This window comes from Pristis pectinata, chromosome X (assembly GCF_009764475.1).
Source record: "Pristis pectinata isolate sPriPec2 chromosome X, sPriPec2.1.pri, whole genome shotgun sequence".
Classification (NCBI taxonomy): Eukaryota; Metazoa; Chordata; class Chondrichthyes; order Rhinopristiformes; family Pristidae; genus Pristis; species Pristis pectinata.
This window is the reverse complement of record NC_067450.1, coordinates 4247035-4264023: the sequence shown is the minus strand read 5'-3', so window position 1 is coordinate 4264023 and position 16989 is coordinate 4247035. Positions and strand designations below refer to the sequence as shown.

The 16989-nt window shown below is 40.7% G+C and overlaps 1 protein-coding gene across 6 annotated transcripts in view; it reads right to left on the bottom strand.

Moving 5' to 3' along the window:
* The window catches only part of ikzf4 (IKAROS family zinc finger 4), a 120981-nt gene that overhangs the window by 78206 nt on the left and 25786 nt on the right, over window positions 1–16989 (bottom strand). The window contains exon 2 of one of the 6 annotated variants that reach the window (XM_052009451.1): window positions 11457–11513. The exons of the other annotated variants lie outside the window; for them this stretch is intronic. The gene's annotated coding sequence lies outside the window, so the exon portion shown is untranslated. The remainder of the gene's footprint in view (window positions 1–11456; window positions 11514–16989) is intronic. 6 annotated transcript variants of the gene reach the window in all.

Here is a 16989-nt window from a genome sequence, read left to right as displayed (position 1 = left end):
TAAACTAATATTGTACATAACAGCAATTGCATGACCTGTGAAAGCAGCAAGCTTGCTGGGCTGAAACATACTTCATCTCATGTTCTCAGATGAAGTCTATTCTACCTGCAATACACTCCTCCAAAATTTAGGACTGCTAAATAGATGGATAATGCAAGGTCTCATTTTTAGAATCTTAGATTGTTGCAATAATTTGTATTATTGACCATTTTTCTTTTATAAGTGCTGTGATAATGAGGAGGCAGTAGATTGAGATTTTCAGAAAGCATTTGATGGAGTTTGTGATATGCGGGCTCATAGGGTTGGAGATAACAAGTTAACATGGATAAAGGATTAGTTAATAGATGGAAAACAGTAGTATTGATAAATAGGTTATTTTCAGATTGATAGTCTGTAACTGCTAGGATACCACAAGGATCAGTAGTAGCGCCTCAGCTATTTCTAAGTTACCCTGAAATGAGTATATTATACACTGTCCTGTTATTCGTGTTTTCTGAAAGCACAAAGCTAAGAAAGTAAGCTGTGGACAGAGTTTGCAAAGGGATACAATTAGATTAAGTAAGCAAGAAGATGGCAGATGCGAGGTTAATCACTTTAGTAACAAGAATAGAAAAATGGAACATTTTCTTTGAAACAACCACCGTTAAAAGGCTGGTGTTGGAAAAATTTGGATGGCCTTAAAAATGAATCAAAGTTGATCTGCAGGTTCAGCAAGCAATCAGGAAGGCAAATAGAACGTTGGCCCTCGTTGCAAGGGATTTGGAGTACAACAGCAAGGATCTCTTGCTACAATTATACAGGGCTTTAGTGAGAACACACCTGCAGTACTGTGTACAGTTTTGGTCTCCTTATGTCAAGAAAGATATTTGCCTTGAAGGCAGTACAGCAAAGGTCATCAACCCAAAACGTTAACCCCATTTATCCTCCCACAAATGCTGCTTAACCTACCGAATATTTCCAGCATTTTGTTGTTTTTTATTAAAAAGAAAGGTTTATAAGATTGATTCCTGGGATAAAGAAGCAGACTTAAAGTCAGCCTGTATACAAAATTAAAATCCAACACAAAACTGAATGTATATATTGGACATGCTTCAATCTGCTTGAGGATAAAATACCAAATACTGTTCAAGAAAAGACAACACTTGCACGAATACATTCAAAATATACTGACCTGAATAAAGTACCAAGGGCCAACGTGGCACAAGTTAACTCAACCCCAAAATGTTTTATCAGAATATACATTTAATCTGACCGCTGTGCAGGTCGGTCTCAGATCGGGAGGAAATATAGGCCCATTCTATTTGATATTATCTGAAGTTTAGAAGAATAAGAGGTGATTTCACTGACATATACAAGATTCTGAAAGAGCTTAATGCTGGGATGTTGCTTCCTTTCTCTGGAGGATCTTGAACTTGGAGACAGTTTCAGGATAAATTGTCAGACCGTGAGAATTGAAATGAGATTAGGAACTACAGTTGGCTGTAAATCTTTCCAATTCTCCACCCCAGAGAGCTGTGGACATGGAGCCATTGAGTAGATTCAAGGTTGAGTGTTCAAAAATCCATTGATCCAAAGGAATCAAAGGACATGGGGGCATTGGGGTTCATGCAGGATAGTGGATCAAATACCATGCTCCCACCACATGGCAAAGGAGGCTCAAAAGAACACATGGCCTACTCTTCCTATTCAAGTTACCTGATTAATAAAAGAGGTTGTTGACGTGGTTGTGGTTAAAGAAGACTGCTTTAATGCTATGCCATCATGCCTTTTCCATCTTAATCCCCCCCACCCCCCCCACTGTAAAAATTTTGTTTTTGAGAATTTACAATTGCCATGTCCCTTGGATTTTATATTTTGTTTTGGCCTGATTTTTGTTTTTGGAATTAAACTTGCCAGGTGAGAAACATCTATAGGCTCCAGCGTCATCAGAAACCACCTCAAGAGAAAGACACTTGGTGCAAGATCTTCTAAACTGGAAGATGCCAAGAAATTTTTAAATTTATTCTTCTTACATTAATTTTGTAGCAATAGATGTCCACTGCAAGTACATTGTATACTAGTTCCACAGGGTTCTGCACCTTCAAAATAATAACATGGGTTGGGGCAGCATGACTGCAGTGCCTTATAGACTCTACTTGAAACCTACCACTTTCACCAAATGTTTGGTCACGTCATGTGGCTTGGTGATTTGGGACATTTTTCTCCAGTAAAGATGATCAATAAGTAACTGTTGGTGTACTGTAATCACAGCATTAATGAACAAGCTTGTACCTGCAATTCCTAATCGCAGCCACTTCTTCAGACTGAAAGAGGGAGAAAAGAGGAAGGGCAAGGCAGGAAATCACCCACGCTATTTCTGTCATAATCTTTTGAGTTGTTGCCCCCAAAACAAGAGGGCATAGGTTTAAGGTGAGAGGGAGGAGTTTTAAAGGGGACTTGAGAGGAAAGTTTTTTTTTGGACACAAAGAGTAGCTGATAGGAACATGCTGCAGTGGAGTCGTAGGTGGTGGAATCAGATACAATCACTACATTTAAGAGATATTTAGACAGGCACTCAAATAGGCAAAGCATAAAAGGATATGGATGTAATGTGGGCAAATAGGATTCATGTACATGTACACAGTTAAGTTTCTGAGGAGTGCAAAAACATGACAGTATGAAATTTAATTTTAGTTCAAATTTCATATCCGCAATCAAATTGATTTACCACACACCTATGGCTTCAATACTTACTAATAATCAGAGATCCCCCTTTTTCAGGCTTTTTCGAGGTACTAGACAAGGTTGCCCTTTGAGTCCTTTATTATTTAATATTGCTTTGGAACCTTTGGCAATTGCTATTCAGGATTCTTCTAACATATTTGGTATTACTCGTGGAAAGGAGACTCATAAGATATCTCTTTATGCAGACGACCTGTTACTTTATCTCTCTAACCCGGAGAAATCTATTCCAGCAGTATTATCACTACTTGCTCAGTTTAGTGTTTTCTCTGGCTATAGATTAAATCTTGACAAGAGTGAACTTTTCCCATTAAACATGCAAGTCCCAATTTACAGGCAAGTACCATTTGGAGATTAGTGACTGATTACTATTCATACCTGGGTGTTAAAATTACCAAGAACACAAGGACTTATTTAAAGTGAACTTTTTACCTTTAATTAATTACGTGAAACAATTATTCACTAAATGGTCCCCATTCTCTTTATCATTGATTGGCCGAATTAATGCAGTTAAGATGAATATTTTACCAAAATTTTTGTATCTATTTCAGGCGATTCCAACCTTTATTTCAAAATCCTTTTTCGACACTATTAATTCCAAAATTCTTTCATATATATGGCAGAATAAAAACCCAAGGTTAAGTAAGAAATACTTACAAAGATTAAAAAAAGGATGGTGGTATGGCTTTGCCTAATTTTAGATCTTACTATTGGGCAATTAATATTAGATACTTAATTTTCTGGGCACAAGATTTAGATGCAACTCATTGTCCCTGTTGGGTACACCTTGAGTGTGAATCAGTGCAAGGATTTTCATTAGTTTCTATTTTAGGAGCTTCATTCCCTTTTGCACTTACTAAATTGAGTAAACAAGTGACTAATCCAATAGTTAAACATACAATACGGATATGGTTTCAATTTCGTAAATTCTTTAGATTGAATAAATTTAATTTATCAAGTCCTATTCAATCTAATTTTTTCTTTCAACCATCTCGAATTGACTCAGCGTTTTCCTTATGGAAAATGAAGGGCATAACATGTTTTCGAGATTTATTCATTGACAACTGTTTTTTATCTTTCGAACAGTTGTCTAATAAACACAATCTACCTAGATCACATTTTTTTCGATATTTACAGATTAGAAATTTTTAAAAAACATGACAGTAATTGTTAGGGTTTAAAACTACCCAAAAACTTTAACTGGGACAGTAACGGAATAAAGGGCACAGAAGGTGCTGAATTCTTGAAATAAGAGTAAAATCAAGAGAGTTTTGCTTTGAGTTGTATTGAGTTTTAGAAAGTGAACCTGGGCAAGTGGAAAGGGTGATGGTGGGAGAATTTACTGGAGGCAGCTATCATTTGGGCAGATTTAACATGGTTCAGGAAAGGGAAAAAAAAGAACAAGTATAAATTCCAAAGGGATTTACAAGGTCCTGCATGGTAGGCTGGTCTACAGGATAAAGCCACATGGGATCCAAAGTGAGTTGGCCACTTGTATCCAAAATTGGTTTGGTGATAGGTGGCAGAAGGTAGTGGCGGAAGGATTTTTTTTTGATTGGAAGTCTGTGACTAATGGTCTACAGCAGGGATCAGTGCTAGAACCTTTGCTGATTGTGATACATATTAATGACTTGGATATTAAATGTGGAAGGTTTGATGATGGTATGAAAATTGGTGCTGTGGATAGTGAAGGAGGACATCCAAGGCTACAGCAGGATATCGATCAGATGGCAAGATGGGCGGAGTGTTGGAAAGTGGAATTTAACCCTGACAAGTGCAAGGTTAACCCTGACAAACTGACATTTTGGGAAGTCAAATAGGGGTTGAACATATACAGTAACAGAGGGACTTTGGGGCTGAAGTCCGTAATTCCCTAGAAGTGGTAACACAAGTAGTTAGGGTGGTGAAGGTAGCATATGGCATGCTTGCCTTCCTAAGTTGGGGCATAGAACACAAGAGTTGGGATTCTTCACAATATACTGGTTCGGCCACACTTGGAGTATTGTATGTGGTTCTGGACGCCACATTACAAGGAGGATGTGATTGCGTTGGAGAGAGTGCAGAGGAAATTCACTAGAATATTGCCCAGATTAGAAGTCTTTAGTTATGGGAACAGGTTGGATTTGTTTGCTTTGGAGTAAAAGAGGCTGAGGGGTGACCTGATAGAAGTACAAGATAATGAGAGGCATAGATAGGCTAGACAGTCAAAACCTTTTTACCCATCGTAGAGGTATCAAAAATAAGAGGGCATAGCTTTTAGACAAGAGGAAGGAGTTTTAAAGGGGATGAGGAGCAAACTTTTTTTTAAAAAAGAAAAACACAAAGAGTGGTTGATATCTGGAATATGCTGCCAAAGGAGGCAGTGGAATCAGACACAATTATTACATTTAAGAGATATTTATACAGATACTTATATAGGCAAGACATTGAAGGCCAAGATCCTAATGCAGTCAAGTAGGATTAGTGTCGATGGGCAAAAAGGTTGGCATGGACATGGTGAGCTGTGCTGTACAACTCTATTTCAAGAAGTCAGAAAATGGATAGATCTCTAGACCTGGATAGAATGTATCCCTGCCTCTCAAAAAGGGTGAAGATGGCAGAGGCTCTGACTATCGTTTTCCAATCCTCTTTGGCTACAGGTGTCATGCCAGAAGTCTGCCTATGTGGCACTTGTTATTTTAAGAAAAAAAGGGGTGGATCAACTTACAGGTCAGTCAGCCAAATTATCAGTATTAGGCAAATTACTCAGAAGAATTCTGAAGGACAGGTTGACAGAATTGTCACACTAGAATTTTCAAAACGCTAGCTAGGCCACAGCTCAAGTAATGCATGCAATTATGGTCACCATATTACAGGAAACATGCAGAGAAAATTTTGTTCGAGACAAAGACGGCCAAGGAGAGATAAGGTCTATGGAATGAGAGGCCTGGATGAGTGAACAAGGACCTATTTCCATGACAGAGAGGTGGATAACTATGGGGAAGTAAAATTGGGTCACTTGGTAGAAGATTTAGAAGGGAGTCAAGGAAACCTTACTCCTTTCAACTCAAAGAGCAGTGGAAGTCTGGACTTCACTGCCTGAAAGGGTGGCTGTGGCAGAAACTTCACCACATTTAAAATGTATCAACGGTGCCTGAGGGCACGCACCACCAGACTTAAGAACAGCTTCTACCCCACTGTGATAAGACTATTGAACAGTTCCCTTATACAATGAGATGGACTATGACCTATGACCTCACGATCTACCTTGTTGTTACCTTGCACCTTATTGCACTGCACTTTCTCTACAGCTGTGACACTTTACTCTGTACTGTTATTTTTTTTTACCTGTACTACATCAATGCACTCTGTACTAACTTGATGTAACTGCACTGTGTAATGAATTGACCTGTAAGATGGGTTTGTAAGACAAGTTTTTCACTGTACCTCGGTACAAGTGACAATAATAAACCAAAACCAATACCAATACCACAAGGGCATTGACTGAGTGCTGGGTAGTAAGTAGGAGCAATCCAAATAGTTCAATTTTTGGTTGGCAAATCTGGACTCTACAGTTTGAGGAAACAGCCTTGTAGCAACTAGTCTCTCAAACTTCCTCAGAGTCCCCATGAGACACCTTTAATTCCTCTAAACTGCAGTATGGACTAATTGTATTCATTCTCTCCTCATAATTCAATCGCTTCATTCCGGGAATCAGTTCTGTGAACCTACATTGCCAAAACTGCACACAGAACTCCAGGTGTCATCTAAAGCCTGGTGTAATCTCAAAGGCTTCCTTAATCTTGCAATTAAAAAACAATCCATTGGCTTTTTGAATTGCCTGGTGTACCTGCAAAGTTAGCTTTGTGTACCAGCAAACCAAGATCACTCTGTATCACAACAACTACAAAGGTTCCTGACCATGAAAAAAATGTTCCATTTTTCTAATCTCAGCAAGTGTATAATCTCACCAATCTTTTTGCACTGGCCCCTCCAGGTATCCAGGTAGATCATCAGTATATTTCCAAACATCCAAGTAAAAGGTAATTTTTTTTTAAAAGATTGCAACAAGAAACATTATGTCAAATTTGATATGCCTTTGGATTACAATCCGCCACCCACTAATAAACTGACGTGCCCCTACATGCTTAGTTTTCAGTACATCCATCTGCATTGTTTGATGAATTGACATGGTTTGAAATACTTGACATACATTGGAAACAAAACAGGGCACTTGGCAAGCTAGAACTCCATGATAAACATTCATGAGACATGCATTTACTTCGAGGCAGCAGTCCAGATCAAAAAAATCTCTTTCCCTCTGAAGCTAGCAAACTAATCAAAGCAAAGCATTGCAATATTCTTATTTTACAGCTTGCAAAATTAACCATTCCTCTCCCTTTTAAAAGATCACAGCAGATTCATTGCACTCGATTGCAATTTCTATTCTGGCATCTGCTCACCTTCCAAAAACTGATAGTTTAAGATGCCCACAACTGTTCCAGTTCACTCGTGGAATCTACATTTAAAATTCTTCCACATTCACCAAATTATGGCAATTGAAATAATTTTCATTTTGTTGCTTTTCAAAGATGGGAGCTGTTCTAACCTAACTACTCTGTGCATTGGAATGAATCCTTCCCACGATCATTCAAATTTCTCACAATGAGCACAAGAGTGGCACTACTTTGTTCTGCATGTGGTAAATAGCCTTTGGTAAGAATATGAGAAAAAGAAAAATTCTCCTAACAGATTCAAATTTGAATACAGGTTGATTCAGTCATTTGGCCTTAGCTTGGAATAGACAAAAAGATTTTAATTTTGAAAAACAACCATTTTATTACACTGTACTTCAATAATATAACATCCACATGAACATCAAGAAAAATTCACTTCCTTCTTGGATAGTTCACACAATTTGCACAAGAATTTACGCAAATTCAACAACAGTCTTGATGGAGTCACAAGTATCAGAATAAAAGCCTAATCACTTCAAGGCTTTGAGTGTGGAAGTGTTTTATTCAGGAAGGAAGGGCAAAAGGATTCCCCAGAATAGCAATGCCAAACTTCACACACAGCAGGTACAGGAAAGAAAGCAGCATTAAACCTCAAGACAACTTAATACACCTGAACTTTGAGGTTTTAGTTCATTTAGCAAGAGGAAAAAAGATGCCTAACATCTCAAAAGGGAGTTTTCATTTTGGACGGGTTCAGTTCTTGCTTAACCTCACTGGATGGGGGAAGGGGTACAGTGCCTCAGCAGTTAGTACTGCTGCTGTGCAGCTCCAGCAACCCGAGCTTGATCCAGATCTAGGATGCCATCTGAGGAGTTTACACACTCGCGCTATGACTGGTAGGTCCCCACAGTTGCCCCAGTTTCCTCCCACATCCCAAAGACGTGGGTCAGTAGGTTAAGAGGGTACTGCGAATCAAGTCTGTGTCATGAGAAAATATAAATATGACAAAATTAAATATACATGAACCATCAGAATTTTACAATTGCCTTTTAAAAAAATCAAGTCAACTTAGCAAATACAGCAATTAGATGTCAGCCAGATATGTGATTCAATGGGACAGAAGCGAGGATGATGAAAATAAAGCAGTTTAAAATTGTGGTCACTACACTTTTACTGGAGGTTAAAGCATTCCTCTGAAAACAATGAGTATTTTGGCAACTTCCAGCCAAATCCTGAACAACATATGAAAGTACCCTCTTATGAATTTCAATAAGTGAGCTGAGTCATAGCTCAATTTAGAGATCATCCATAAGCTGCTTTACATGAGTACTTGGTGAACCTAAAACAAAAGTTGAAAGTTCACTTTGTTCTTTTATGCTCACACATCATTGACCACCCCATCACTGCACCCTTCAAGCATGCAAAAGCTTTCTGCATCAAAATTAGAAATAAATTTACTTTGTAGACTCTTCAGAATCAATGAATATTCATATTTCTTTTCCCTGGGTTATCCAGTACCTATACACTGGCCTTTAAACCCAAGTTTTTCTTATTTTTGTTTTGTGCAAACATTCTGACCAAGGTGGGGGAATGTTTTTGGTGGGAAGCAACACTCTCTCTCACTGAGATAACCAGTGACAAGTCACTATGAGGCATAACATACAGGCAATTTTGTAGTAATGACCTATGTCCTCTGGGATGTCAATCAGGCCTCCTTGTTGAACTTTCACAACTGGTGGAGAAAGAACTTTTACACTATTGGCCTGTGCTAAATTTAAAAGTAGGTCTTAGGGGGTAAATGGTGCAATAAATCAAACACCAACTATTCAAATCAAATATTCTTGCTTCAAGTTGATCTTCATATTTTGATTTAAACAGGAAAGTTCAGTCAGCCTACTTGGATGTTTGGGAGAAACAGCATGAAGAAGCCACCAATCAAGTATACCACTGAAAGGCACTTTGATAATGTATGCCTGTTACTGGCTCAGATTTGCTTAAAGCAAACAGCCAAGAATACCACCAGTTTTCAGAGCCAAGTACTGCTCCAATTTATGCGCCAAGTTGGATTCAGAATGCGCCTGTGTCACATTGCAGCTGGTATGGCTGTTGACATCATGACACTTTTTTTAGTCTATAAACTCCCATGGACTTTAAGTGACCCAGCTTATCTTCACTTATGACTAACTGATGCATATGCTGCTGAAACACACAGGTAAAAAGAATGTGTTCAATATTGCTCTACGATGAATCTATGAGCCATTACAGTATCAATACTTTGCTCAATGCTCGTTAGTCAGGTTGTCACTTGAAAACTCCTAATCTGATCTACTAAGTCCACATGGACTTCATGGTTGAAAAGCAGGAGATCAGAGCACTTACTTGCTTCCCCATAACCTGGGGTTTGGCAACTGGTGAACATAAAACCAGCTTAATACTGTGCAAAAGTCATCATCTGTGCAAGTCTCTAATGGCTTAAATGCCTTTTTCCAAAAAATGGAGTCAAGAAATTTTCTAAAATCATTCAGAAATCAGTTTATGAACATAAAAGAATACCAAGGGGTGGATTTGCACTTATAACTCTCTAAAACTGCCAGTTACCAAACACCACTCGATGATTAGCAAAGGCATTCTTTCCTCTGGCTGTCAAACTCCACAGCAAACACACACACACACACACACACACAACCCAATACACATCACACCCACCCTATCTTCACACATTTTACTGACCAGTTACAGAGCAGAGGTAACAAGGGGGCATAAACTGATCAATTAACCATGCAGTGACAAACAACAGGATGAAAGCAGCTCTTACAAGAGGAAATAAAATTTAACAGAAAGCAGAAATGGATAAAAGAATTCAAAATAAATCAAATCCAAAATTTTAATAGAACTGGAGCAAGGATCTGTGATCTACAATAAAATCCAGAAATGATGGAATAACTCAGTCAATCAAGCAACATCTCTGGAAAGAGAAAACAGTAAATATTTCAGATCAGGGACCCTTTCTCAGAACTCAGGGAAGAGTGGACGTCTTTGTTTTCAAACCAGAGCTAAGGGAGAGGAGTGAGGGACAAGACAAAAGACTATATAGAGAAAGGTTAAGGCAGATCAGGTGATCAAGATGACAAGTAGTGACTGCTAGCAAGGCATTTTAAAGAAACAGGGTGAGAAATGGACATAAGCATGATAAAACAATGAGAAAGCATTGCACCTAAGGTTGGAAAATTTAATGCTCATTCCAGAAGGTTGCCAAGTCCCTATACCGAAGATGAGATTTTTTTTGAGTTTATGTTTGACCTCACTATGGCAGAAGAAGCCACAGACAGGTCAGAATGGAAGTGGGATTGAGAATTAAAGTGGCATGCAACCAGAAGGTCGGGATCATTCCTGCAGACTGAGTGCAGGTACTCCACAAAGAGATCACCTAATCAGCGTTTGGTTTCTCCAATGTATCTTCATTGGCCTCCTCTACATTGGAGCAACCAAATACAGACTGGGTGATCACTTTGTGGAGCACCTGCACTCAGTCCATAGGGGTGATCCGGAGCTTGCAGTTGCATGCCACTTCAATTCTCAATCCCACTCCCATTCTGACCTATCTGCAGCCTCCTCCACTGCCACATTGAGGATCAGAGCAACATCCCTTCTGTCTGTCAAGGCACTTTGCAACCTTCTGGAATGAGCATCAAATCTTCCAACTTCAAACTACTCTCATCATTTCCCATTTTCACACATATTGTTGCCACAAAACAAATTTCACGTCATATGTCAGTGATGATAAATCTGATTATAAATTCTAGATTCACATACATTCCTTTCTCACTCCATTTCTTTAAAATGCCTTGCTAGCAGTCAATACTCACGTACCTTATCACCTGAACTACCTTAAACAATCTACATATAGTCTTTTGACTTGCACCTCACTCCTCCCCCTAGCTCTGCTTCAAAAACTGGAAACCCTCCATTTCTTCCTCAGTTCTGAGGAAGGGTCCCTGATCCAAAACATTAACTGTTTTGTCCTTCCACAGATACTGCTTGCCTGGCTAAGTTCTTCTAGCATCTGTTTTTGTTTCAGATTCCAGCATCTGCAGTTTTGTTTGTTTTCCATCTCACCCCACCAATTACTGACTGTCTGCTAACAATAAAGCCAGAAACAAAGTCTTGGACAAAGATGTGCAGTGTGAAGAGTGAATTTCACCTTTCACGTCAACCACTTTCTTCCCACCACCTCTACCACCCCCCCTCCCCAAAGTAAAAGTCCCAGCCCAATGAAAAACTTGGATACTGCTCCTATACCTGGCAAGATCCTTCTTGTGTCCAATACAGAAGCAAAATACTGTGGATGTTAGTTATCTGAAATAAAAACAGAAATACTTTGCAGATCAGGCAACATCTGTGGAGACACAAACAGAATTAATATTGCAGATTGATGACCTTTCATTTGACCTGACTCAAGAATGTTAAGTCTTTCACTCTTTCCAGAGATACTACCTGACCTGCCAAGTATTTCCAATTTTTTTTTTAACTTCTTCTCACATGGACGGTTTACTTGGACAGAATGCAGAAGACAAAATGTGCAAGGGCAGCGCAGCAGTTAGCGCTGCTGCCTCACAACTCCAGGGACTTGGGTTTGATCTTGGCTGAACGGTGTCAGTGTTGAGTTTTCATGTTGTGAGGGAGGGGTTTTGCTGATCAGGGACAGTATGACAGCTGTAGAAAGGGAGGACATCCTGGAGGGATCGTCCACCGAGTCAGTGTGGGTGAAGGTCAGAAACAGGAAGGGAGCAATTACTCTATTGGGAGAATTCTGTAGACCCCCGCCCCCCCCCCCCCCCCCCCCCCAAAATAGCAGCAGAGACACTGAGGAACAGATTGGGAGGCAGATTTTGGAGGAGGTGTAAAAACAACAGGGTTGCTGTCATGAGTGATTTCAACTTCCCTAATATTGATTAGCACCTCCTTGGCGTAAAGGGGATAGATGGGGCAGAGTTTGTTAGGAGTGTCCAGGAAGGATTCCTGACACGGTATGTGGACAGGCCAACTCGAGGAGAGGCCATACTGGACCTGGTACTAGGCAATGAGCCTGATCAAGTTTCAGATCTCTCGGTGGGAGAGCATTTTGGAGACAGTGACGTAGCCTTGGAGAGGGATAGGAGCAGACGATATGGGAAAGTATTTAATTGGGGGAGGGGGAATTATGATGCTATTAGGCAGGAACTTGGGAGCATAAATCGGCAATAGGTGTTCTTGGGGAAGTGCACAATGGAAATGTGGAGGTTGCTTCAGGAGTACTTGCATGGGGTTCTGGATAGGTATGTCCCATTGAGGCAGGGTAAGAATGGGAGAGTGAAGGAACCACGGTTGACAAGAGACATAGAATATCTTGTCAAGAGGAAGAAAGAAGCTTACCCAAGGTTTAGAAAGTAAGGATCAAACAGGGCTGTTGAGGGTTACAAGCTAGCCAGGAGGGAGCTTAAGAATGGACTTAGGAGAGCAAGAAGGGGGCATGAGAAGGCCTTGGCGAGTAGGATTAAGGAAAACCCCAAGGCTTTCTACACATATGTGAAGAATAGGAGGATGACTAGAATGAGAATAGGACCGATCAGGGATAAAAGAGGAAACATGTGCCTGGAGTCGGAAGAGGTAGGGGAGGTCCTTAATGAATACTTTGCTTCAGTATTCACCAGTGAGAGACCTTGACGTTTGTGAGGATGGCGTACAACAGGCTGATACGCTAGGGCATGTCGACGTGAGGAAAGAGGATGTGCTGGAACTTTTGAAAAACATCAGGATAGATAATTCACTGGGGCTGGATGGGATTTCTCCAAGGTTATTATGGGAAGGGAAGAGATTGCTGCGCTTTGGGCAATGATCTTTGCATCCTCACTGGCCACAGGAGTAGTGCCAGATGATTGGATGGTGGCAAATGTTGTTCCTTTGTTCAAGAAAGGGAGTAGGGATAACCCTGGGAATTACAGACCAGTGAGTCTTACTTCAGTGGTGGGCAAATTACTGAAGAAGATTCTTAGAGACAGAATTTATGGGCATTTGGAGAAGCACAAGCTAATTAGGGCCAGTCAGCATAGCTTTGTGAGGGGCAGGTCACGCCTCACAAGCCTGATTGAATTCTTTGAGGATGTGACAAAGGACATTGGTGAAAGTAGAGCAGTGGATGTGGTGTACATGGATTTCAGTAAGGCATTTGATAAGGTTTCTTATGGAAGGCTCATTCAAAAAGTCAGGAGGCATGGAATCCAGTGAAATTTGGCTGTGTGGATTCAGAATTGGCTCGCCCATAGAAGACAGAGGGCGGTGGTAGATGGAGCATATTCTGCCTGGAGGTCGGTGACCAGTGGTGTTCCGCAAGGATCTGTTCTGGGACCCCTGCTCTTTGTGATTTTTATAAATAACTTGGATGAGGATGTGGAAGGGTGGGTTCGTAAGTTTGCAGATGACACGAAAGTTGGCAGTGTTGTGGATAGTGTAGAAGGTTGCTGTAGGTTACAACAGGACATGGATAGGAATGAAGAGCTGGTCTGAGAAGTGGCAGATGAAGTTCAACTTGGAAAGTGTGAAGTGATACACTTTGGAAGATTGAATTTGAAGGCAGAATACAAGGTTAACGGCAGGACTCTTAGCAGTGTGGAGGAACAGAGGGATCTTGGGGTCCACGTCCATAGATCACTCAAGGTTGCCAAGCAGGTTGATAGGGTTGTTAAGAAGGCGTATGGTGTGCTGGCCTTCATTAGTCGGGGTATTGAGTTCAACAGCCGCGTGGTAATGTCGCAGCTCTATAGAACTCTGGTTAGACCACACTTGGAGTGTTGTGTTCGGTTCTGGTCGTCTCATTATAGGAAGGATGTGAAAGCTTTAGAGAGGGTACAGAGGAGATTTACCAGGATGCTGCCCGGATTGGAGAGCATGTTTTATGAAGGCAGGTTGAGCGGGCTAGGGCTTTTCCCTTTGGAGAGGAGGAGGATGAGAGGTGACTTGATAGAGGTGTACAAGATGATAAGAGGCATAGATCGAGTGGACAGTCAGAGACTTTTTCCCAGGGCGACAATGCCTAACATGAGGGGTCATAATTTTAAGGGGATTGGAGGAAGGTATAGGGAGGATGTCAAAGGTTAGAGGTGGTGGAGGCAGATACATTAGGGACATTTAAGAGACTCTTAGATAGCCACATGAATAATAGAAAAATGGAGAGCTATGTGGGAGAGAAGGGTTGGATAAAATGGATAGATCTTAGAGCAGGATACTGTGCTGGAACATTCTATGTTCTTCCCATGACAGAGTGGGTTTCCTCTGGATGTTCCAGTTGTTTCCCATCTTCCAAAGATGGGCTGGTAAGTTAACTGGCTACTGTAAATTACCCCTTAGTGGTAATTAATAGCAAAGAGAATCAAAGGGTGATCGATGGGCATATGTGAGAGGTTGCGTGGGGGTGGGGGGGGGGGGACAACAGGGAAATAAAGGGGAGGAGGGAAGAAAATGGACTGTTGGGATTGCTCCCTGAGGAGCCAGTGTGGACCTAATGGGCAGAATGGTCTCCTTCTGGGTTGTTATAAGTGAATTTGACCAATGAGCTCTCTCAGATCCTGCCTCCCTCCCAGTTCACATACTTTTAAAACCCAACAACTTTACATCACTTAAACCACTTCTGGGTTTACCTTTACTTAGGCTCTCCCTTTACAATATCAATGCATCACCTTGATTACTTGGTTTACAAAGCTATGCAGAGCCCTGCTAATTTGCAATTTAGTGACTTATTGCAGATGTACATTGACATTGATTCATGAGCACGTTGCTCATCCAGCAATAGATACATTGCCACAAGAAAAAAAAATGGAGAGATAAAGCATTTTGCATATTTTCCTTTGTGATGCTCAAAGTTGGGGTGGGGGAAGGGAAAGAGGAATTTAAAAGCCTCTCATTCATTGGGAGGCGAGATTCAACATAAAAACATGATTTAAAAAAAATATTTGGAACCTTAATGCACAAAACTAAAGAGCTGGTCATTGACTTCAGGAAAGGGGGCAGTGTACATACACCTGTCTACATCAATGGTGCTGAGGTCAAGAGGGTTGACAGCTTCAAGTTCCTGGGAGTGAACATCACCAACAACCTGTCCTGGACAAACCACATGGATGCCATGGCCAAGAAAGCTCACCAGCGCCTCTACTTCCTCAGGAGGCTAGAGAAATTTGGTTTGTCCCCTTTGACTCTCACCAACTTTTACCAATGCACCATAGGAAGCATCCTATCTGGATGTATCACGGCTTGGTATGGCAACTGCTCTGCCCAAGACCGCAAGAAGCTGCAGAGAGTTGTGGACATAGCCCAGCGCATCACGGACACCAGTCTCCCCTCCCTGGACTCTGTCTTTACCTCTCGTTGCCTTGGTGAAGCAGCCAGCATAATCAAAGACCCCACCCACCCGGGACATTCTCTCTTCTCTACTCTTCCATCGGGTAGAAGATACAGGTGCCTGAGGACACGTACCACCAGACTTAAGGACAGCTTCTACCCCACTGTGATAAGACTATTGAACAGTTCCCTTATACAATGAGATGGACTATGACCTATGACCTCACGATCTACCTTGTTGTGACCTTGCACTTTATTGCACTGCACTTTCTCTGTAGCTGTGACACTTTACTCTGTACTGTTATTTTTTTTACCTGTACTACATCAATGCACTCTGTACTAACGTGAAATAACTGCACTGTGTAATGAATTGACCTGTAAGATCGGTTTGTAAGACAAGTTGTTCCACTGTACCTCGGTACAAGTGACAATAATAAACCAATACCATTCTCATCTTACCATCAGGTTATGGGTTCAGCCTTCATTCTGGGACAGGTTTTTTTTTAAATACAGTGCAGGAGTGCTTTCTTCTTGACAGAGTAGATTTAAATGACGTACAAATTCCATATGAGGAATAGGAAGCTCTCCCTCAACCAGCACCAATAAACCACTTAAGGAATGATGCAGCCTGATACCAGGAGGTATTTTGCTGCATACAAAAACAGCTGGTCACTTTCACCAGTGTGTCACTTCCCTTCAAGGAGTAGGTTACTTGAAGTACCTTTGATTATTTGAAAGGTATTATGTCTTACATGAATGCAAGTTATTTATTCACTTTGGCACGACACAAGTGATAAAAACTAATTGGCAGTTGTGCAACAAAAGTGACAAATTCTGCTTCCAAATGACATGATAATGCACATTTATCAAATCTAATACACAAAGTTAATTTAAAAAAAGCAAAAAGTGTCAGAACTTGAATAAACAGTTTAGTTCAAATTCAGAGTTGTCCCCTGCCACACAGTTCTGGTCAGTGCACAAGTCTGTGTCCATAGGGAGATCACATGTTTTGGAATAACACTGTCCAAATTGAAATTCAGCCTCAGGGACTCTGAGAAACTAACATACCTTCACAACTCCAGTGGGCTCTGTTCACAAATTCAAAACATGAGCAGTCAACTTCAAAATGCACATCCAGTTTCAAGGACCAAATTATATTTTGTCAAATCACTTTCTGTTTACATTGATTTTTTGCATTCCCTGACCCAGACAAAATTCAATGTAAAGTCCTGATCCAAGCACATTCTTTTTTGTACTCCAGCCCATCTACCTTCAAAATTAACATTGTTACCAATTTACTGACAAAAGCAAATACATTGCAAGTCTTATTGCTTCTACGTCAATACTTGTAGATATTGCCTGCAAAACAACAATTTCCTCTTTGGTCTTCATGACCTGGTATCTAGTTTTCAACAAATCTATCATGTGCTCCTTCATCTCAATACAAGGGCAGGAACAGAGA